Source organism: Zootoca vivipara, chromosome 12 (genome assembly GCF_963506605.1).
Source record: "Zootoca vivipara chromosome 12, rZooViv1.1, whole genome shotgun sequence".
Classification (NCBI taxonomy): domain Eukaryota; kingdom Metazoa; phylum Chordata; class Lepidosauria; order Squamata; family Lacertidae; genus Zootoca; species Zootoca vivipara.
In genome coordinates this window covers 39,515,050-39,539,351 of record NC_083287.1, presented here as the reverse complement: position 1 = coordinate 39,539,351, position 24,302 = coordinate 39,515,050, and the positions used below count along the sequence as shown (strand labels likewise).

General features: G+C 42.0%; 1 protein-coding gene across 1 annotated transcript in view; it reads right to left on the bottom strand.

Annotated features, from left to right (window-relative positions):
- WAC (WW domain containing adaptor with coiled-coil) overlaps window positions 1-24,302 on the bottom strand; it is a 52,053-nt gene that overhangs the window by 24,653 nt on the left and 3,098 nt on the right. The gene's annotated exons all lie outside the window — the stretch shown is intronic.

Below are 24,302 nucleotides of genomic sequence, written 5' to 3'. Positions count from 1 at the left end.
CACACACAAGATAGGCTGTGAGAATTAGGATGGATAAAAATGGTGTGTGTTGCTTTTTAAATATATATATACTAAGGGTGATATTCAGTTGTGTCTATCTGCCAATGTAACAGACATCTGCTTTCACAATACAATTTTCCTTTTCTCTAACCCTTGATACTATGCCTTGTTCAAACCTCTGCAGCAGGTGGGTGGGGGACTGCAGGCAGACAGAAGAGGAAGGGGTAGTTAAATTGCAGGTGTCAACTCACACGGTGTTGATTTCAGCAAACGTTTCTTTTAAATCTAGATATAAGTACTATATCTAGATATAAGTACTACAGTGGTGCCTCGCTAGACAAATGCCGTTAGACGAATTTTCTGCTATACAAATAGGTTTTGCGATCGGAGGTTGCCTCGCAGGACGAGGTTTTCTATGGCCGCCGCTTCGTCTTGCGAAGCGTGGCCATAAAAACCTCCGATCACAAAACCTAAAGGGCATTCCACTAGTGAAAGGGGAATGAGCTGCAGCACAGGAAGAAGGCAAAGGAAGATCAGCGGAGAGGCGCTGACAGCTGTCACCGCCTCTCAGCTGATCTTCCTTTGCCTTCTTCCTGCGCTGCAGCTCATTCCCCTTTGTGTTCCGCTGGTCTCTGCCGGTGAGGGGCAACCTGTTTCACAACTGTGTGTCCTGTTCCTTGCTGATACCATCCAAATTATGTATGCTTACAATACTGTAAAAACCCCATACATTAAGGTTTTGCAGGTGCCACCAAATCCAGTAAGTTTCACTTCTACAGGTAACATTGGTGGTGCTTTGCCCTTTCAGGAGTGATATAAAGACATTAGAAACAGGGTTTGGGTCTAAATTCAGGGCCTGTATCAGTTACACTGTCTACAAACATTATTAGATTTCCCCATGCCAAGGGGAAGGCAGCCGGCAAAACACCCCCGCACCGGCGCGCTTCGGCCCCGTCACCTGGAGCCGAAGCGCGCCGATGCGGGGACGTTTTCGCTGGCTGCCTTCCCCAAGCCAAGGGGAAGGCAGCTGGCAAAACATCCCTGCACTGGCGCACCTCGGCCCTGTCACCCGGAGCCGAAGGGGGGCGGGGCGGGGACTTTTCGCCGGCTGCCGAAAGCCCCGCTTTCCCCTCACCCCGCCCGACACAGCGTCTCCTCTGATCAGCGCTGTGTAGGCGGGGTGGGGGGAAAGCTGTCGGCGGCAGGGGGAGAGGAAGGAAGGAAGAGAAAGGGCTGCTTTCTCTTCCTTCGTTCCTCCCCTCCCTCCCGCCCAACAGAACCCGCATCTGACGGGGGTTCGGAAGCCCTGTCAAATGCCGGCTCTGTCGGGCGAGGTGGTGGCACACACCTCTCTTGGCTTGGGGCAGGCAGGCAGGCAAGAGAAACAAGTGCCTGCCTGCCTTCTCCGAGCCAAGAGAGTAAATATCGCTGCCGCCGCCAGGCCCCCGGAGCCCATAGGAACATATTAATTGACTTTTAATGCGTTCCTATGGAAAATGGTGACTCGCTACATGAAATTTTCGTAGGACGAATTGAGTCCTGGAACGAATTAATTTCGTCTAGCGAGGCACTACTGTACAGTTAATCTCTAAGCCAAATCAAGACCCTCTATCAGATACATTTGAGCCAAAGGAGACTTTTATATAAAAGAACCAATCTGATCATTTCTCACATATTAATACTTAGGATTGTATTCAATTGTAGTGCTAAGTAGTTTCATCAGCACAAAGCTGTCTGCTTGCACAGAACTCTACCCCTTCTTGTACACCCCCTTAAATCTGTTCTAGATTTTCCCCAACCCCCCAGAGCAGATTCAGGGAAATGGTGGGGTGTGCATAGAGAGGGGAGATGGGGAAAGTCTCATTGTGCTAGTGGCAATTCTTATGCTGATGGAGAAGTTGGTACCAGCTCAACATAACCACAATCACCTTGTGAATATAAACTGCTCTAGTCTGCCAGTAATTATCAGTCACTGGTATTTCATTTTTGGTTGCTACTTTGCAAAGGGTTGCAAAGCCAAGGCAAAGTGAAATATAAAAGAGCATAACTGGAAAGAAAATAAAAATTATCTGGTGTAGATTTGTATATACACCCATACTTAATCAACTATCATGGCTGCCAGTCATAGGAGAGACTTGTACTGCAATATTTTGAACTATATAGGGTTTTTTGTTTTGTTTTGTTTTGTTTTTAAAGCAAAGTCTGTAAGATGTATAACATGAAATAAATAGATGAAAGGCCTGGTTGTAAGAATATACCGTATCTTCCCATGTATAAGATGCCCCCATGTGTAAGACAATCCCTATTTTTTAAAACCCCAAATTAAGAAATCAATATTTTAACATCAAACAGAGCAACTTCGCTTTTTTAAATTAAATATTCAAAGCACCAGTAAATTTACTGCACCCAAACTTGTTGAGCTTTTCTGCGGAGATTGACGGTCTTTTTAAAACTACAAAGTTTGCAAAAAACATCGTCTTATACGCAGATAAATACAGTAACTATTGTTAGTTGTAAAATAAAACACCATTAAGTTTTAAGAAATATATGCAGTTATCAGTGGGAAATCCAACTTTTTCTCTTGCTGATTTCATCATTATTTAATTTACATCAATTCACTTATCTATTCAAGCACTTATCTATAGATTTGACTCAGACTTGGATTTGGGAAACCTCTACTCATATTAGCAAAATGTAAGTTTCATTTGCTAGCATATAAAGATGGTAAGGTGACACACACTCACCGACCCAAAATGATATCAAATTTGCTCTTGACATGAAAAGTTCAAGTTTGATACATACTTTTAACATTTTATGAATAGATAAATTTATAAATAAATAAATAATAGGAATGTGATGCTCTAGGGGCAGGGAAGAGGGAAAACAGGGCAATTCCACCCTGTAATTTAATTCTGGGTTTCTCAAAGCAGTCTGTATTGACCTCCTGGGGTAAATGGGATGATGCAGAGTGTGAATAAAGACCATAGGGTCGTAAAGGGCAATAAAAACAACCTGCTGGATCAGGGAAATGATCCATGTAGTCCAGCATTCTGTTCTCACAGTGGCCAAGCAGATGCTTGTGGGAAGCATGCAAGCAGGACCTGTCTAACTGCACTATTAGGGGTGTAAAGTAAGTTTACATGGTGTAGAGCAAAAAAATAGAAACTATTACGCTCAGAAATAAAGGGCATGTACAGAATGGCATGGTTTCATTGTTATTTTCACTTGTTCTATTTTCTTTTCTTACATTTGAGATTCCTAGTAAAAGTGGTGGATAATTAATAAAAGTTGAATATATACAGTACTGTTATTCATTTCCTTTATTTCCTTTACATTCCTAACTGAAGTGTGTGTTGATGGCAACTTTAAAAGTTCAACAAGGAGGCAATGAACTCATAAGTTCAGAAACCCTGACTTAAATCAATGTAAGAAAGGCTCCACTAGACAGAACAGGAGAAAAAGAGGCAACAGTCCAGAAGCCCTTCTACACGAAAGTCTTCCTACAAGAAGATTGCCTATTAACAGGTTCAATCCACCAGTCTCTACTTTTGCTAAAGTACAACATATGGATCTGAGAAGCTCACAATACGAAGATGAAGAAATCAAGGCATGAAGACCCAGAAAACAGGCTGAACACTGTGAATTCCAGATTTCATTTACCAAGCACATTCCTTAATATTGAGGAAAATATTAAGAGAATACCAAGCAGCTATCTCTGATAAGGTACAATAGAAAGCACTCTGTGCTCTCTGCAAGCAACAAACATAATTCCCCCCTCCCCCTGGTGTACACACCTGATACAGTCAAGCCCATTCGCCAACAGGAGTGCTTTTCTCATTCTTTCTTAGGATTTCAGCATAATATATAATTAAAAGTGTATTACACATATAGTACAGAGAATTAAGCCCTATACCAAGCTATGATTTTACTGTTTGAAAATTGATTTTAAAATTGTTCGAACTCACCCTGGAACCTGATGATGAAGGGCAGGTAATAAATTGAATTATTATTGTTATTATTATTCCAGGAGTTCCTTTAGCCAGGGAACTGAAACTCTGGTAAAAAGAGGTGATTATGCCACTGAAATCGATAAGACAGAAGCCTCATGAAAGTTGGGATAAAAACAAGCTCATCTTTAATTTTTACTTAGCAAGGTAACTACAAGGCCATTCTTTAGGGAAACCCTTCAAACTCCTCAATAATTCACAATGTAAATTTATTCATTCGCCTATTTTGGACTGCAGCTATTCAGAAGAGCAAACTGGGACTCTGCCTTGCTACACTTAAAAATGCTTCCAAATATAAATATCACAGAGGCATTAAAAGAAACCTTACATCCTCATGAAAACTCATGAGGCAATTCAAATTTGACTGGAGCTCTCTAGAGGAGCCAATGGGTTCTTTTGCTGTTGTGTTTGGAAACATCCCACTACCGTAGCTTTTGAGGACCTGGAGGATAGACAGTCATTGCTCTAATACGGATCCTAAAACTGTAGTACAGGCATGTCCAAAGTCTGCTTCAGGGGGCTAATCCAGCCCCTGTGGCAGTATATGTCCTGGGGTAAAAAGCTCAACAACTTTGGTTGGCCCTCACACATGTTCACTTCATCAAATCTGGCCCTCTTTGAAAAATGTTTGGGCACCCCTGCTCTAGTGCCTTCATAAAAAAAAAAGCAAGAAACTCTTCATCTAGAAGACTATACAATCTTTCTGCCCAAAGTGCTCTTAACCCTGTCTGTTCTGATAGGAAAAACATCTAACACTCTCCATAGCAACTGAAGGGGAGTGACCTGGCACAGTTATCCTCTAGTGCAGAGATTTTCAACCTTTTTGAGTCCATGGCTCCTTTGACCAACTACATTCTTTCTGTGACAACCCTGTGGGGCTCAGGTGCCCAGTTATGTCACCCCTTGCCTGCAGAGCTAGCAGCCTCTCACTTTTTTAGAACACCCTCCCTTGTGGAGTATTCCCTCAGCCTCTGTTTCTCTTCCCTCTCCTTGGGAGTTCTCCAGGCAGCTAAAGCTATTGTCTCTGGTGTCTGAGCTGACCTGCCCCTGCCCCAAAGAGAGATGTCTCCTCACACTGCCCCACAGGGGCCTGGGACTTGTTTGTCCGCTTGCTTGCTTACTCCGAGGCCACTTCAGCTCCTGACAACCAGCACCCCGGTCCAGCCCCAGAGGCACCATTTGCCTGGGGAGCTTGTAGCTAGGGGCTGTTGCAACAAACAGCTGTGCAAGCCTTTGAAGGCAGAGGCGGGAGAGCGCATGAGGGGGTGGAAGAGGGACAGGCTAGTGTTGGCCGTGGCACCCCTGACCATCATTCAAGGCACCCCAGGGTACCACGGCACACTGGTTGAAAACCACTGCTCTAGTGTGACAAAGTTTGAGGAAACGCTTTATAATCTCTCAAGACAGCAGGAACACACCAGATAGCACCAATCTGACAGTGTCTATGCTACAGAACTCAGCTGCCTCACTCTATGATCTAGACTAGACCCCTGAAATTTCAGGTTTGCAAAGTGAAAATGTGGGGGTCTTATGCATCACACCCGATTGATTGATGCAATGTCCCCCAAACCCTAATTAACACCCATTTCATCCAACTAATGGATTCTGGGTAAAAGGATTAACAATAGCCATCAAGGTAGGAACAATGGCTGATCTAGAACAGAAATCTCATTTGTATATACAGCTGGACACACCTTCTGTAAAGATACAGACATAACTAGTTTCTGGAACAGAAATAACTCCTCTTTTAAACTTTATTTCAGGAAGCCAAACACCGCCATGATGTAGATGCAGCAGGTTTCGCACCTAAGACTGAGAACCAGGACTTTCGTAGCCTTACAAAATGAGAGTATGCAATGTTTTACCTGAAAACTGTCTATTTCTTTCTTTATTCGAAACCATCAACTTCCAGCATTTCTAATGCTGTTCTGAGCTGCAAAACCCCAACCGTCTAGGGGCAAACTGCCCAGTATCGGACATACTGGAAAACATTATGCATTTGCAAGATTAGGACAAACTAGCAATGCCTAAGAAGGAATATAATTCCATGAAAAGCATTTTAAAGCAGCAAACCATAGATTAAGATCCGTTATGAAGTAGAAGCTCTACTGCTACTCAAAGTTTGCATAAAATGCTAAAACATGGTTCAGCATTATATGCATGAACCTCCACAAACCAAGGAAAACAATCAGGTCCATGCACTTCTCTGCTCCTTCTGCAGGGCTGGGAAGTCTTCTGCAGAGCTTAGTTTCACTTTCAAAGAATCTTGGCTTTGGATCAAGTATGAGTTAAGCACCACAGTTTACATCAAATAATATGTCCCCTATCCGAGAATTTCAGGGCAGGATACACCAATCTTGTAATAAAGCCAACCGGGAGTTGATAAAATATTCTTAACATACAAATAACAGTTAATACAAATTAATCAGTGAGATTAACAATGATCAAAGCTTAAGCAAATAACCAAGTTTAACCTGGTGTCAAAATGAAAACAAGACTAATGCCAGTCAAATATAAGTGAAACAGACATTCTACAAGCAGCGTGCCACAAGAGAAGGCTCTCTCCCACGCCACACTATGTGCAACACATAAAGATGGGATGGTAACAAGGGTCAGAAGCTCTCCATCAATGCTTCCAGGGTGCTTCTTCAGGTATAAAAGTCCCAAGTCATTTATGGTTTTGTAGCTCATTGCCAGAACACTGGTAACACTGTTAGTTGAAAGCCACAATCCTCATTTCATATGTTAACACAAAACCAAATTTCTTTGAAAGTGAATCAAAACTTGACAGAAGACCTACTTCCAACCATATGGAAGAACAAGAAGAGCAAGCAAGCCCTAGCTATGGTTTAATATACCACATACATAAGCTGTGATTATTTTTATTAGCTACAAAGCAGCATGTTCAAATAGGAAAAGGAAATTGTTCCTCCTCGTACACTGAAATATATTTCAATCAAACCTCTTTCTGGTTCTGTATTATCTTTAATCTGCACACACAGTATTTAAATTCTTGTTAGAAAATAAATCCAGTATCACTCCCTTATCACAGCCTTAGCTGCAAGAGATTTTACTGGTGCTAATAAAATGGGTAAGGACTACTGTCATATATAATAATTAAGCTCAAAGTCTGTATTATGTTTCTGTGGCCTTAAAAGTTGAAACAGTATTAATTCTAACCAATGTGAATGGTTGGATGAGGGAAGAAGTTATAATTTCCAATACTATCACATTTTAAACTGTGTAAAGCAGATGTGGAGAACCTTTGACCCTTAAGATGTTGTGGAACTACAATTGCCATCAGCCACAACCCCTGGACATGCTTGTTGTGGCAGATGGGGATTGGAGTCCAATATTTGGAGGGCTACACATTAGCCACCCCTGGTGTAAAGAGCAACTGGATTCTTTAGAGCAGGCACGTCCAACAAGTAGATTGTGATCTGTAGTAGATCACTGGCTCCCCCCAAAGCAGCTCAACAACTATGGCTCCCCTAAAAAAAGCTCAACATTTTTGCCCCCCTGCAGCCCATCAAAACGGCGCTTTCCTCCTCTCTAAAAAAAGCTCAACAACTTTGACCTGCCAGTTTCTTTTTTAATAGAATAATCTTTATTGAAAATTGTATCAAAACATACCAATCAAAAAAGAAACAAACCAAACAAATGTATATTCCATTATTATCTAATAACAAACACCACAAAACAAAACAAATCATAAACAACCAAATATTCCAACAGAAACAAATAAATCAAACAAAACAGTTTTTAACTCTGAGTAGATCACAGTCTCTTGGGAGCTGGCCAACCCTGCTTTAGAGTTTAGACTTACAATAGCATCAAACTTTATCACTAACAACTCAAATAACTAATGTTGAAAACATTTTGCTGTAATTTAAACTTTCAACCACAAATGCTATACAGTGGTACCCCCGGTTACAAACTTAATTCATTCTAGAGGTCCGTTCTTAACCCGAATCCGTTCTTAACATGAGGCGCACTTTCACTAATGGGGCCTCCCACTGCCTCCACCGCGCAACTTCTGCTCGCATCCCAGGGCAAAGTTCACAACCAGGAGCATCTACTTCCAGGTTAGCGGAGCTCGTTACCCGAGGGGTTCATAAGGAGGACAGTACGTAACCCAAGTTTCCATTGTAATAGAATCTCAGTAATTTAAAGTGCAATAATTTTTTTCTTTCAACAGTAAAGATCTGAATAAAGGCTTTTTCAAACGGTTAAATGTGTTCTGAATCATCTTCATATGAAGACACGATCACAGCAGAACACAGCGCATAAGTAAACCCAACTGTGTTGCACAAGCTTACTTTTAAGTGTGCAAATGATTGCAGTCTTAAATTACTTTAAGCTGATTTCTATAAACACTTCTATAGGCTTACATATTGCAATCCCATAAAATATCAGAGCAGTGAAGAACATGTAAATGATAAAACCTGAAAATCATTAAAAAATATTACATAAGTTATGTAAAAAGGTTAATGTGCCTGCTTTTGTACAGAAGGCATATAAAGAGTTTTAAGAAACATGGCAACCACTAGATAAAAATCCAGAGAGCACAAAGTTTTATTAACTAGCTTTGTTCCCACTGATACCAAGAAAAAGACACAAGAGTTAGCAGAAGCTTTTGGTGAGTATTCTAGGCCAGAGCCAAGTCAGGTGATCTGTTCAAGCCACATTTTTCTTTATTATTTGTAAGCATGTCTAAACAGACATATTTTTAAAATGTTAGGTTATAGTGTTCAAAAACAGAAGTTATAAAAATGAATTTCAGGTAGGTAGCTCTTATATTTCTTCTCCAATAATTACTGGAAATGCTGAATATTAAACCTGCTGAACAACATTACAACACACAGTTGCTGAGTCATCAAAACAAAAACACTACTGAAGCACTATCATTTCTCAACTCTGCTGCATTTACAAGTCAACCATATTTGCTTGCATCTTATTTTCTGTGTTACTACACAACTTTCATCACATACTTAATCAAATAACTTAATTAGACTTGTAATCACCAATATAAAGAACCCAGTTATATGACACACCTATCAAATAATCAATGCAATCTCAGTGTAGTGCAAAGGGCTTCACAAGACCAGACAATCAGCAAGCACCTCTGATCAGCAGTGCCTTCAAATCTCCTTTTGGCTGAGCCAGACTGTTACTTGCTGCACACCTGATTTGATTGCTGATTCATTGCATTTCTATGCCACTTTCCATTCAAATGAATCCCAAAGCGGCTTAGAAACAGTAAATAACAGTAACATCCTAGAACATCACAATTACAGCATAAATCATATAATTAACAAATCGTCAGTAAAACAATTGCAATTTATATTATATTTATATTATAGTATTTAACAAACCAGCAACCAAAAAAATAAGCAAAACAATTAGAACATCACAATTACAGCATAAGTCATATTATATGTTTAACAAATCAATAAGACATTTATAATTGATAAAACATTAACAAAACTGAAAAATAAACGAATGAACATACCTTATATTGCTTATGTTTTCTAATTTTGAATGCCTATCACATGTAAATTACAATTTTGCATTATTTTAGTAAATAGTGTTTGTATTGCAAGCATAAATTTCCTAAGATTATTTGTGAAATCAGGTATAGGGCAAATAAACACGGCTTGGCCAAAAAGGCATTGCAGGTGAAACAGAAAAACCTGGTATGCCTAATGAGGCCCATAGGCCAGAGGTTCCCTACCCCTGCATTAAGTTATCCAAACGTCTTTTATTTGTTTATTTTACTTTTTAGCACCTTATGTAGTATCCAGAAATGCTTTAACGCTATAAATAAAACAAATGCTCTCTATTGAAAGAATGAGAGCAGCATCTTGAGTTTTCTCAAAGTAAGCCAATGCCAAGAACTAGGAGAAAGAACAAAAGCATCCTCTCCAGAAGTACCAAATATAGTCTTCAAATGTAATAGCCAACTTGTACCCTACATGGCATTTAACTTCCACAATCACAGGTTTACACACTTGGTGGCTGGCCAATTAATATTGCACATATTAAATGCACAAATATGCAGACAGTTTAGAAGCTCTCCACCTTGCATGGAGGGCAAAAGCCTGCTCAGAATGCCAGCTTCAGAAAGGTAGGGATGCTTAGGGGGGGGGAGATTCAGGGTTATTTCAGCTTTACATGCCATCCATGGAAAGTAACTCCCACAGAAGTTGCAAGTTAACTGTATATTAGTAATCCAAACCTAAAACAAAGCACTTATTAGTTTAATAAGCATCCCCTAAAGCAGTTCTGTCACTGTTGCACAAGTAAACAAACTTTCTCTTGGTAGAAAAATAGCGAAAGGGTACCACTATGTTTTATCAGTGGCCGTAAAGACACCATTTACAGGGCCCAAAATTTGCATTGCTCTGGAAATGTGGGAGCCATAGCAGCACTAGGCTTTCCTGCACTGCTGGGTTTTACAAAAATGCCTGAACCATAAATGTCACCTCACCCCATGAATGCTAACCCAGTTTCCCAAGAGTTGACACCGACATGGAGAGAGGGCACAGCAAGAACCCTTAATGCTATTCTATACTGAGAGAGGGGAGGAAGGGAGAATATAGCTCCTACACTACCATAGTAGTGAGAGGAGAGAGACTTTCTGCGGGCACATCTGCAGGCACATTTTTCCATCTGCCTCGCCCCACTCTCCAGCCCTGGGAGTCTATCAGACCATGACTTTTGAGAGCAGGAGAAGCAGCTGGGAAAAGAGGAGTTAAGGAATATTTTTTATTTTATTTTTTAATGTCCCCCTTCCCTCTCTGAGGCTCCGGTGCGCCGCGGGGCGGGTGGTTCAAGGCCCTGGGGCTCTATACGACCGACGACCGGGCGCCCTCAATTCCGGCCCGAAACACACACTGAGGGGGCGGGCGGGGGGGGCAGCCCCTCAACTGGTTCACTCGACACCCCCAGCTCTCACGCGGCGGCAGTGGTCCCGGCGGCTCAAGAGCCCCCCGGGCAGTCAAGATCTGCCTGCTGACCTCAGGAGCTCCGTGGCGCCCGCCATTATGACTCGCCGCAAGGAATATTTTTTAAAATATAATTTTGTAAGTTGTGTGTCCTTGTTTCTCAATTTGATAATTTTACATAGTTTTGTATTGTATTTTTATTGATTACAGATTAGTAAGTACAAACTAATACAGATTGGTAAGTACAAACTGTTTATTATTTGCTGATGTTTAATTTTACTGTTTACTATTGGATTCCTGAATACTGCTGTATTTGATGTAAATTATTTTAAAGTTACTGTGACTTTTTATATTGGATTATATTCTTACTATTCATGTTTGATGTTTTATTATTATTTTTATGTATGTTGGAAGCTTGTTCTTCCCTCTGGGTGTGCACATACATGCTTATAAGAAGTGCAGGATAAAGATTAAGGCTGGGAGCAACTTCAACAGAGAACTACAAGATATCCCTGAATTATAAGAGATATGTTTTGTACAGGTACCCTTGGTAAAGCAAAGGCTACAAATTTTTGCCAAGCATCTTCTAGATAAAGGTAAGAACTACAAGAATGGAAGAATGCAAGTAGCCCAGTTTCTTTCCCAAGCAGTACTACATCTAGTCAAGTAGAAAAATACTGTATTGTTCGCTCCATAAAATGCAGCTGACCAAAGGACACACTTAGTTTTCAGAGGAGGAAAGCAAAATAAAAAATATTCTGAATCAATGCCGCTGTCGGCAGCGGCGGGAGGAGCAGCCTTTCAGGCTGCTCGTCCCTCCCCCGCCCCTCCGCCGCTGTTAGCAGCCTGATTTTTGGCTGCTCCTCCCTCCGCCACCGGGAGCTATGGCTCCAGCGGCAGAAGCATTCCTCAGCTCGAGGGATCCCACTGCCGTCCAGTGCCTTCACTCTAAGACGCACAGACACTCTCCCTTCCTTTTTAGGAGGGAAAAAGTGCATATTATGGAGTGAAAAATACGGTAAGTGACAATTTAACATTATGTTACCACTTACTACTTTCAACCATCTTACTCAGTACCATAGCTGCCAAGTTATCCCTTTTTTAAAGGGATTTTCCTTATGCTGAATAGGCTTCCTCGCGAGAAAAGGGAAAACTTGGCAACTATGCTCAGTACCAAGTTCTGTCTCACATGCATCTGCTGAAGCCTTGCACCTTACCAGAACCCAGTAACATAACTTCCAGTTCATGAATGGGATGATTTCACTAACTTCTTAATACTGCTCCCATGGCTCACTGATATGTGTTAAATGTACAAGGCAGGAAAACATTCTCAGAATGCTTTTTATATTACTGAACCATGCACACAAGGCCATTTAAACATAATACAGAGATAAAATAATCACTGGCAGCCACAATAAATTATAGCAAAACCACAGCAAAAATAGCAGCAAAACACTTGATAAAATCCGAATCTTACAAAAACTTGCTTAAAATAATCTTCACTGCCCAATGAAAGGGGTGCGGTGAGGTTGTTTTGCCAACACCACATTTTCCTGGGTCCTCATGTAACCTATTTCAGACAGCAGCAGAACCAAAAGAAATCTATGAAGTATTGTTAAAGTCCCAATCAGGTTGATATGGAAGAATGTGATTCCCAATATAGTCTGGTTCCACATTATTTAGGGATTTTAAAAAGATCAAAGTCAACACCTTAAATTGAACCTGAAAGCAATATAAACAAGCAGACTCTGTCACAATCTGGGCAGTCACATTGTGAACCAACAGTAGCTTTCAGACTGTACTCAATGGCAGCTCCATGTAGAGTACATTGTAATAATTCAACAGGGTGCTGATAAGAGCATGAATGATTGACACTAGGTCTAATTTCTCCTGGAAATGACACAGTTTGCATTCAAGACAGAATCAGTAAAGATCACTCATGGTCATTTCCTACACCTTAGCACCCAGCACATATCTGAGCCTAAGAGAACTCCTAAACTTCAAATGTGATGCTTCAGTGGGACTGCAAGCACCTCATCTAGGCCAAAACAGCTGCCTGTCTACAATTCAGTATTTCCATTGCTTCCCTGAGATTAGAAATTAGAAATGAGATTAAGAGCCAAGTACCATCTGCATACTAATGACACTTTACCTCAAATTTCTGGAAAGCATATTCCATCTGTTTCATGTAGATGTTACAACATGGAAGGCAGGCTGAAATACTGTGGCATCCCACAGGCCAATGGCTATGTTAGCAGTCTCCCAGCATGAGGTTCTAGAGCACACACATCAGAACAGGACTCCCCACTCCTAACCTGGAGAAATAACCCAGAAGGATACAATGGCTGATGGCATCAAAAGCTACCGAGAGGACTCAGGGAATTAACAGGGATACACTTCCTGGGGGTTTTGGGGAGGGGTATATGGGGCATTAAGTAAGAGATAATACCTCTGTTAGGGGGGGACACGTCATGCTCCTTTCTGGGGTGTCTACTTTGGTTCCCACCTGGTACTCAACTCTCACCCCTGGCTCCTAGAAGCTGTCAGCATGTAGCAGTGGCCACACCCTGGGAAACGGGCTTCAACAGGCCAGCTAAACCAAGTGAACAGGGACTTCCCCTGCATGCAAAAATAGGCTTCAGTGGATTGAGCGGATGAGACCAATAGTGGGTCCAACAGTCAAGGAGGTTTCTGCACGTGCTGCAGAGGGAAGTGAGGGGCAGATGGGACTCGTCAACCTGGGAAGGTAGCCCACCCAGGAGAAGGAAAACTCTGATCCTAAACCTCTGCTGCTTTGTGAGATATCTTTGGAGGAAGAAAAGGCTAAGGAATAAAGCGTACACAAATTCGGAGTGAAGTCCCTAAAACAGCTGGATTGCACCTTGTACACCACCTCCTAGCAACCCCTGCAGCCAAGCTGGTGCCAAACGTATTGCTTTAATTCCTTTGGACCACACCAGGGGTTCTGTCTTCTGGATAGTTCAGGACCTCCTCCATACACACTGCCCAGGCTTGTGCCCCTAGGTCACGACGTCTGTGTGGTCTGACATCAACTCCAGAGGTACACTCCATTGTCTCGAGACAGACGAATGCCAATTCCCCACCCCCATTTTATCACCCAGTAAACAACCACCACCAAGGCAGCCAAGCAGTTTCAGTTCCAAAACCAAGCCTGGAAACCAGATTGGAAAGGATCCCAATTATCAGTTTCATCCAAGACAACCTAGTGCAATATTGTCATCACAGGTTCATCACCTTAACCAGGTAAGGAAAATTCAATACACGATGGACCAAAGGTAGATAGGAATTTACTGGTAGATTTCTGGCAATCTGAAGTAGAAGAGTTTGGATTTGATATCCCGGAGACGCGAACCCGGTTCCCCAAATCGTGAGTCTACCGCTCTTAACCACTACACCACACTGTAGAGTGTAGACAATTAGGAGTCAAATAACTGCTAAGCAATGGCAACAAAATGACACACACACCACACTGATAACATGAAGAAAGCATGTGGAGGGGAGTAAATTATGTGTTAGATGGTTTTTCACTGCAGCCTCCTTCAGGGTCATTAGAACTTCTCCCTCCCACAATAAAGGATTTACTATCTTATCTGAACCAGCTGCCTGGCAGATTTAATAAGCCAGGAAGGTTAAGGATCAAGAGTGCATGTGGTAGCTCTCATCTTTCCAAATAACTTGTCCATATCCTCAGATTGCACAAGCTGAAAAATACCCAAGGCCAACCAGAGAAATCCTTTGTGACCATACTCCTGAAATAGCCACTGAATCAAAGTCAGAATAGATGTGATTATTTGCACTGTTTATTGCAAACTTGGCACAGCCAGACTTCTTTGCCCTGCTGGCAAGATTGCAACAGACCTTTTGCCACATGGGACAACTCCTCTAGACAACATAAAGCAGACACAATAGTGTCAGAGATATAGCATGTTATTTGCCATCACTGCCACAGATTAGATACTAAAACAGTTTCTTACAGATTTAATCTGTTCTCCGTAATTTGCTCTCTAGCCATCAACATGCTTATTTCTTCACTTTCAAATCAGAATACAGAGATGAATAGGGTTTATAATCCAAAAGAGCCCTTACCATTATGTCCAAAAACAACTGTTTATTATGAGGGCCTGTCTCTTGCTGTCCAGTTAAAATGTCAGGTGTCCCCTCCTTCACCCTACATTCAATGCATGGGCTACTAACTGCCTCTGTCTAAGAGCAGGGTACAGCTCCCTCCTGACCCAACACAAATGCACACATTGCTAATAGCCTCCATCACCTGGCTGTGGTAGCAATCCAATCCTTATGCAGATTAGGTGCACCTAAAGCCATGGTTCCCAACAGAATTAAAAGCACAATAAAACCTCCCTAAACAGGGCTGCCTTCAGATGTCTTCTAAAAGTCAGACAGTTGTTTATTTCCTTGACATCTGATGGGAGGAAATTCTACAGGGTGGGCGCCACCACCAGGAAGGCCCTCTGCCTGGTTCCCTGCAACCTCGCAGGGAGCGAACCGCCAGAAGGTCCTCGGAGCTGGACTTCAGTGTCCAGGCTGAGGGGTGGGGGTGGAGACGCTCCTTCACGTATACTAGGCCGAGGCCATTTAGGGCTTTAAAGGTCAGTACCAACACTTTAAATTGTGGTCGGAAACGTACTGGGAGCCAATAAAGGTCTTTCAGGACCGGTGTGATATGGTCTTGGTGGCCACTCCCAGTCATCAGTATAGCAGCCGCCTTCTGGATTAGCTGCAGTTTCTGAATCACCTTCAAAGGTAGCCCAACATAGAGCGCATTGCAGTAGTCCAAGTGGGAGATAACTAGAGCATGCACCACTCTGGTGAGACATTCTGTCTAATTTTGCATGGAATCAGGCTGCAAGTTTCACAAAGCATTGTTTCATAGTTAAGGAGATGTGGGGAGTTCTAATTTACCAAACTGAAAATGTTGCTGGCAAGTGCCTTAGCTCAAGCCTGGATAGATCTCACAGCTAAATACCAGTAAGAAGTCACACGTAGGAGCTTAACCTTCCTGCCTGCCCAACTGCATTCCCAAATAACCGTCTTTTCCCATCCATTTTCTCCAACAGTGGGGGGGGGCAGGGGGAGTGGGTCTGGCAGCTGTATTTTGTTCTAAGTCTCTGGTTTTCAAAGGCAGCATTACAGTAATCTAGTCTGGAAGTAACCAAACTATGCTATGAGTAACTAATACCAGGCCAAACGTCTTTAGGAAAACATGCTAGTGAACAAGCTGTAGCTAGGGAAATGCACCCCTGATAACCACTGCTACCTGTGCATCCAAGGAAAGCGCTAAGTTAGAGAGTATCCCAAATCTGTACATGAGCTGCTTCAGAGGGACAACTCTGCCAAGAACAAGCTGCATATTCTAAGACTGCAGGAACCTATGATCACCAGCATCCTGTCTTCCCCGTGTTTAATTAAAATCATACACACTCTACAGCTGTTCAGCAACTAAAATGCTAGACACAAGTATTTTTATAAGCAGAAGTTTTGATTGCATAGGCAAACCTTGTCTGTTTTTAAGTTATTCTTCAATATAACATTTCAGAAAGGGATAATAATAATTTCAAGACCATTTCTGTAGTACAGCACAAAATGCTTCTGCTCTTGCACTGGACTGGGTCAAAGTTTTTGGAAAGGGTCTAGATGTCCACTTGCAGGACAAAGAATATTATGTCCTTTTTATTGTAAGTCAAATATGTTCGCCATATATTGAGATGCACATTATAGATCATTGCAAAATGGTAGCTAGCACCAGAGGTAAGAAAACATATGCTATATGAAATACTGAGAAAAAGCAGAACTGCAATGGAACCATTCTGCAAATCTGCTAGGCATAGTAATACACTGGATTAGCTGAACAATAAGTGACAGAAGCTTTGGAAATTGAGGCCATGATTTACCAGATACAGAGGAGATTTCATTGAACCATTTCCAAGATACTTAGAAGTGATTTTACTACTAGTAATTAAAGAACTAGTAATTAAAATCAAACCAACCATCTTCATTTTCAGAAACGTCAGACAAACCAACCCAAAAATAAAAACACAGTTTTTATACAGTTACAGTCCACTATGATCTTATTACTTTAAACGTATGGGGACTGCCCTTGAAGCCAATGAGTTGAATTTCAATTTGGTTTTGAGCCTTAAAATCCACACGAGATGGTCCAGCAAAGCTTAGGGAACACCTTTTATAATATGAGACTTCTCCGGGGATCAAGCCTGTAAACATCCTAACCAAATTCCTATTTTATATATTGTTCTCTCTGTGTGCTTAGTAACTGGTAGGTTTAATGATAGTTTGGACATTATAACAGTTTTTACTACATTACATGTTTAATCTCTGGAAGCTGTCTATTTTAATTTTATAGAAAAGCAATACATCCCTAGTTCTATCTAGTATAACTTCTGGAGTTGAGAAAAAATGGCACAGATCAACTTTTTGCCAAAGCAACAAATTGGCAGCTCTTCTTTTAAGGAATGCTTTTAAGGAATGCTTTGTAAGGGATACAGTGGAATCTTGGTTAACGCCTACCTCAGTTTATGAACGCCTCCGTTTACGAACGCCACGGACCCGGAAGTGTTTACATCCGGTTTCCGCGGTGTCGGATGCACAGAAGCGATCTGCGCAGCTCACGCATGCACAGAAGCATGCCTTCGGCGAGCAAACACCTCCGCGGAACAGATTGCGTTCGCAAACCAAGGTACCACTGTATTATTTGAAATTGTCCTTAAGTATACTCAATACTCATACTCTTTTTCCACTGGAGAATAAAATACTGCTGCTGATCCAAAAATGTGCTGCTATATCCACTGCTGTACAGTGGCACCTCGACTTACGAATAACCCTACTTACGAAAAATTCTACTTACGAACGATACTAATTGGGGTGTGCTTACGAATTTCTTCGACATCCGAAGGCTGGATCGGGCCCCGCCGCCACCAATAGCGGCCTCGCGCCGCCTCTGGAGCTCGGCCCATGACTGGATCGGGCCCCGCCTCCGCTCCCAGCGGCCTCGCGCCGCCTCTAGAGCTCGGCCCATGGCCGGATCGGGCCCCGCCTCCGCTCCCAGCGGCCTCGCGCCGCCTCTGGAGCTCGGCCCATGGCCGGATCGGGCCCCGCCTCCGCTCCCAGCGGCCTCGCGCCGCCTCTGGAGCTCAGCCCATGGCCGGATCAGGCCCCGCCGCCACCAATAGCGGCCTCGCACCGCCTCTGGCGATCGGCCCATGGCCGGATCGGGCCCCGCCGCCGCTCATAGCGGCCTTGCGCCGCCTCTGGAGCTTGGCCCATGGCCGGATCGGGCCCCGCCTCCGCTCCCAGCGGCCTCGCGCCGCCTCTGGAGCTCGGCCCATGGCCGGATCGGGGCCCGCCGCCAGCAATAGCGGCCTCGCGCCGCCTCTGGCGATCGGCCCATGGCCGGATCGGGCCCCGCCGCCGCTCAGAGTGGCCTTGCGCCGCCTCTGGAGCTCGGCCCACGACCAGATCGGGCCCCGCCGCCACCACTGGCCGGCCTACAGCTGGATCAGGCCCCCACCGCCACCACTAACCGGTCTCCCGCAGCCTCTCCGCCGCCGCCCGCGCTCTCTGCACTGCAAGGTAATGTTGCTGTGCAGGTTCCATGCCTTAAAAGTCTTCAAAGTCTCTTTTAAAGTGTATTTTCCCTAGGCTCCGGAACGAATTAATCCATTCCCAATGCATTCCTATGGGAAACATCGTTTCGACTTACGAATGTTTCTACTTACGAATGTGCATTCGGAACGGATTAAATTCTTAAGTAGAGGTTCCACTGTACTTGCCTATGTGACCTAAAATGTGATTAGCAGCATTCACCCTGAAAGTACTCATCACCAGAATGCTTCTCTCTAAACCAGGCATCCCCAAACTTCGGCCCTCCAGATGTTTTGGACTACAATTCCCATCTTCCCCGACCACTGGTCCTGTTAGCTAGGGATCATGGGAGTTGTAGGCCAAAACATCTGGAGGGCCGCAGTTTGGGGATGCCTGCTCTAAACAAATGCTCTCTCGCTGCTTTTCTCTCTAAACAAGTGACAAGTAACCATCATATTTGATGGACCAGTAACAATCATTAGCTAGTAGAACAGCACTGCATCCAACACATGTGCCTGCCAGATAAAAGGTTTGCACATAGAAACTTGTTTTTACTCATGGATCAACACACACACACACCCCTTTACGATATTCAACAGCTACACATCATTTTTAATATAAATGATATGAATTTCAGAACATGAGATTAAAAACCAAAGTTGGTATGAGCATAAATTGCTTCTGCTCTTGCATTGGGTTGAGGGTCAAAAATACATTTCAATAACAGCCCTCCATATATTTGCAAGAAGCTTTTTATGGGTGTGGATGGCTGCTGATTGAAAGAAGTCTTATAAAGTTCCCAGGCATATACAGATAACTTGAACCTGGAATCTGGCCTTGGGACAAATATAAAGAAATAATTTCCAAGAGGTCTACATCATTTTTCAAGATTAAGCAAAAATGTTAAGTTCAATGGCACAAAAAGCCATTGACACTTAATATTTCCACATTAATAATTTGTGCAGTAAGAGAGGGAGGGAAGCTAGGCTGAGAATATTAGCTGTGTCATAAACTGAATCTTGAGCTTGAGAACTCTCTAATTCTAATATTTAAGCTTACAGAAGAGCAATCTCTATGATTCAAACCTTTTAGCCTCTACATGACATTAGCTATAAAACTACATTTGCCCAGCAGAATTAACTGATCTGATTTACAGAAAGCAAATACTACATCTATTTTCCTGGCAGAATAATAAAAATACAAATAGCCCAACAAGTATTAATTTTGTCTATTTTGCTTGGTCTGTGCTTATCGATTATTTATGTCAATATCAATTTATGAAGATTACATTTGTCTTTGTTTTATCATTTTATTAATACTTGATATTTAGTTTTCAATAATTTTTAAAGGATGGATTCAACCGAAGACAATATATTTTTCTTTATATGTTTATTTAATCCATTTTAAAAATTAATTCAACTAAAGCCAAAATCGAAAAATGTCTGACAGCTAAATCCTAAACATGTCTACTCTTACAAATAAGTTCTAACAGGTTCAATGGATATAAAATTAGACTTAATTCATTAAAGTGCAAATTAAGATTAGAACAGCCATGTTAAACAACTTTACATTTCAAAGGATGACTTCCAGATTTATCAAACTTTCCTGCCTACTATTATACCTACCATTCTGTTCTAAATAAATTGTGTTAGGAATTATGAAAAATTAAATCTAGCATTCAGCCTGGAAACAGATTCAGCCTTCTGGCAGTTCCCTCACAGCAAAAAGTGAGGTAACAGGCAAACAGGAAGAGGCCTTTTCAATAGTCGCACCTGCTCTGGGGAACACCCTCCCATCAGATGTCAAGGAAATAAAGAACTATCTTATTTTTAGAAGACATCTGAAGGTAGCACTGTATAGGGAAGTTTTTAATGTTTAATGTCTTAGTGTGTTTTAATTTGTTGGAAGCTGCAGAGAATGGCTGGGGTAACCCGGTCAGGTGGGCTGCAAGCAAGCAAACAGACAAATTAAATTAAATAATTATCATCATCACTGGGAAGCTAATCCAATAGGATCAGGCATTCAGTTAGTGTCTTTTGTGTTTTTATATCACACAGAACTTTCAGGGACCCCACAAAGGTCTCCAAGAGGCAGTAACATCAAAGCCCTGCCTTTTTACACCCAACACGGTCACATACAAAGCTTCACACTCATTCCTGTGAAAGAGGAAACATGCAAGAGCCCACTTGGGTACTACTGCACAACCAAATGGATCAATATACTTCTGGAGTGGCTGTTCAACCTAACAGCTTCTGCTACCTTCTCCCAATTTTCATATTTTCAAGTTTATACCCACCTACCCAATATGTTCATTCCAGGTTCTAGCCAGGGCCGTCTTAAGCATATCTGGTGCCCTGGCACCGTGGTGCGAGGATCCCTCCGGTGCCCCACTCCGCCCCGTTTCGCGACGCGACGCCCCCCTGCCATAGGGCCGACCCTGGTTCTAGCCAAGGAAAGGCATTTTCAAGAAAGACACCCCCCCCCCCGCTCCAGGTACAAAGTGATCATACTAGTATCTGTTTCAAAATGGGGTTCAACATTAAGAGCAAGCCCTTTGAATTGTAAGCAACTGAAGTTGAGGCCTCAAGTTATTTTCTGGAAAGGATGAATACCCCCAATATTAAAATTATTCTACTATTTTTTAAATGACAAGCACACATTTACTACCTTTGACTTTACTTCCAAGCAAATTGGTCAAGATGATCTGTATTAATTTCTACTATGGGAGCAAGATGATTCCCACGGTGGTACTATATACAATGGTGACGGTGACCGCCCATTGATTGAAGGGATCCATCGGCAGAACAGGGAGGAAAGTAATTTTTGGCGTCCTCCTGAATCTGCTCCAGAGAGTTCCTCAACTCCCTAAAAATTGTCTCCCTCCCCATTCTACTGATGCTAGTAGAGTCGCAATTGCATACCATCCTTTAAGAATGAAGCTCCCCACAGAAACATTCTTGATGTAGAGATAATCTGACACGGTACTAAGATACTGGCAAATATAACACATTACCGTATATTTTAATACTGCTACTCCTATTTTCTAACCTAAGATGAACAAGTCAGTGATATTGTGAATGAAGAATCCATGCAAGTCTAAACATCTAATACCTTGAAGCATGGATCCGTGAAGCAGGCGCATTTAAAAGGTAAATACTGGAGATGTGCATCATCTTTGTGTACCTCCAAAATTATGAGTCAAAAAGGGGTGATTTGTATGAGCTTTTCACATTCCCAAGTCAAATTGCACTGCTAAGGCATTTTGAGTCAGGTGACGGACTCCCTAAAGTCTCAAATCACTTTGTGAACTCCGTTGCCCTTAAAGCACTGCATTTTTAAGTGCATGTTATTTTATTTTTTAAGTAAAGCCAAGCTAACTAGAGAAACACACACTGAGCTCAGATGGGGAGGGAGTAGGGGGGCAAGGAGAATACTGTAGTTCAATATGAAGAAGTCTAGATTTTAATCACAATTAATTATTTTCCAGAGCACACCAATTTGGGGGAGAAATGTTCAAGAAAACATTAAAAACTGCTGCTCAATTCAATCTATGCTGTTTATTTCAACCTATGCTATTTTTCCCCCAACGCCAACACCCTTCTCTATGCAAGTCAATGGTGTTATGTCACAAAAAGGAAAGGCTATATCCCAAAAAAATCATTGATGGGGGCAGTAGCCCACCCCAACTCTACTAATGACCCTAGGTGTAATAGAATCATTTCAGGGTGATATTTTACCCACCCCAGTCTTTCCTGGGGGTATTTATCCACCCCATCTACCATGTTATGATTCCTACCACAACCACCCCAAAATAGTAAAAAATATGGCTTTGAAGGGGAATTACTGCAGCTGAAATTTGGCAGATTTCACCCCCACCAAAGTGGGGAGCATGCCTGCAAATTGCAACCACACCTGGTAGAAAATATATTTTTTTCCTTTTAACAAACTTTTAAAATTCCTGGGTGCATCTGCCTCTAAATTGGCAGGCTTAATCCACTCTTCAAAGTGTTTTAGAGACTATCTTAGAAAGTATAATAGTCAATTCAACCTACAAGTAGGAATGAACATATGAACAGCAGATAACATTAAATAAAGGAAGATTTGAGACGGAAATGGGTGGAATAATAGATTATGCAGCCAACAAAAGACTACCTAGAACACCATGGAGAGATGGACTGGGAAGTCCAAGGATAAGAGATAATGATGAATATTGTATGATGTATTTATAAGTTGTAACAATGCATTAAAAATATACAAAAAACCACTCTGGAGGGACTGCTGTGCCTGAAAATCCCATCCACGTCTGTGAAGGGGGAGGTGGTTATGGACATTTTTAGATTCCCTATAATAGTTAATAGAAAGAAAAGAGAGCTTAATTATTTATCATATCCAATTTAGTTCTGAGTAACAGAACTGGCCACTTCTCAAATCTACAGATACAAGTTGATTTTTGTGGCAGATGCACGCCTCTAGTAAAAACTACCAAAGGCCCATTACTCTACTATAGTGTGGCAGAAAAGCATCACAGGCCTGTAGGCAGATGCTGTCTTTACCAGATCAACAGCTTCATCACTGCTATTCCAGTACTGGACGAAAGTACTGAACATGAACACCACATGAAAGCCTGGGGAGCAGGGAGCAAGGGGCAAGGAAAAGGTGGGGACATGGGACATACAAAATCCCATACAGTTTCAGAAGCAGCCCCATTAATCCAGCATTAGTGAGAATCTCCAGTAGAGTATTGGAACGAGAGACTTTCTCTTTTTAGAATTAGACTTCTTGAGATGTAGTTACACATCATGCAAGATGACACCATAGTTGTCCCTTCATCACAACAGCTATAGATAAGAACAGGATTTGGGCTGTCAATTACAACCTTCAAAGTGTAGCGGCGAATATGTAATATAGCAGAACCTGAAAACAGTTTCTTCTTCTATAGCACTAGGATGCAGCCATTATCAGAGCATTTAACTACAACAATATGATGGGTGTTGGATACCCAACATGAAAATTTGTCAAAAACAAAAACCTCCTCGCTGTCCCAAAAACTTAAAATGATTTGTGATAGCCTTAGCATAAAAGAAAATGCTTCATGGAATTACTGTTATTTCTATACTTGCAAATCTCAACTAACCACGTAATAGGTTTTATTACAATAAAATGGTATATAAATTTTGTTTAATAAAACCAAGACACAAGAACTGTGTTAACTCATTGCATTAAGAATTTGTTTTATATGTTGTTTACTTCACTAATTGTTCACTTTACAGTGGGACCTCGACTTATGAGCTACTCGACATCAGATGTTTTCGACTTACGAGCGGAAAAAGTGGCCGCACGCTTGCAATTTTTTCGATATCCGAATGGAAAACCCATTCGCAGCTAGATGCGGTTTCCTCGACTTACGAATTTTTAGATGCGGTTTCCTCAACCTACGAATTTCTCCGTTTCCAATACATTCCCATGGGAAACCACCTTTCCTATGGGAAACTCAACATACGAAGTTTTTGACCTATGAGTATGCATTCGGAATGGATTAAATTCATAAGTCGAGGTCCCAGTGTATTTTATTCATAACATTTGTATCCCTATCTTTCAACCTATAGCTCCTTGCAGAGTATTTATGGTAAACCCCATTTTCTTCATAATTTCCCTGAATGCAAGGTTTGGCTGAGTGAGATGTGTAGCTTCCCAAGACCATCCAGCAAGC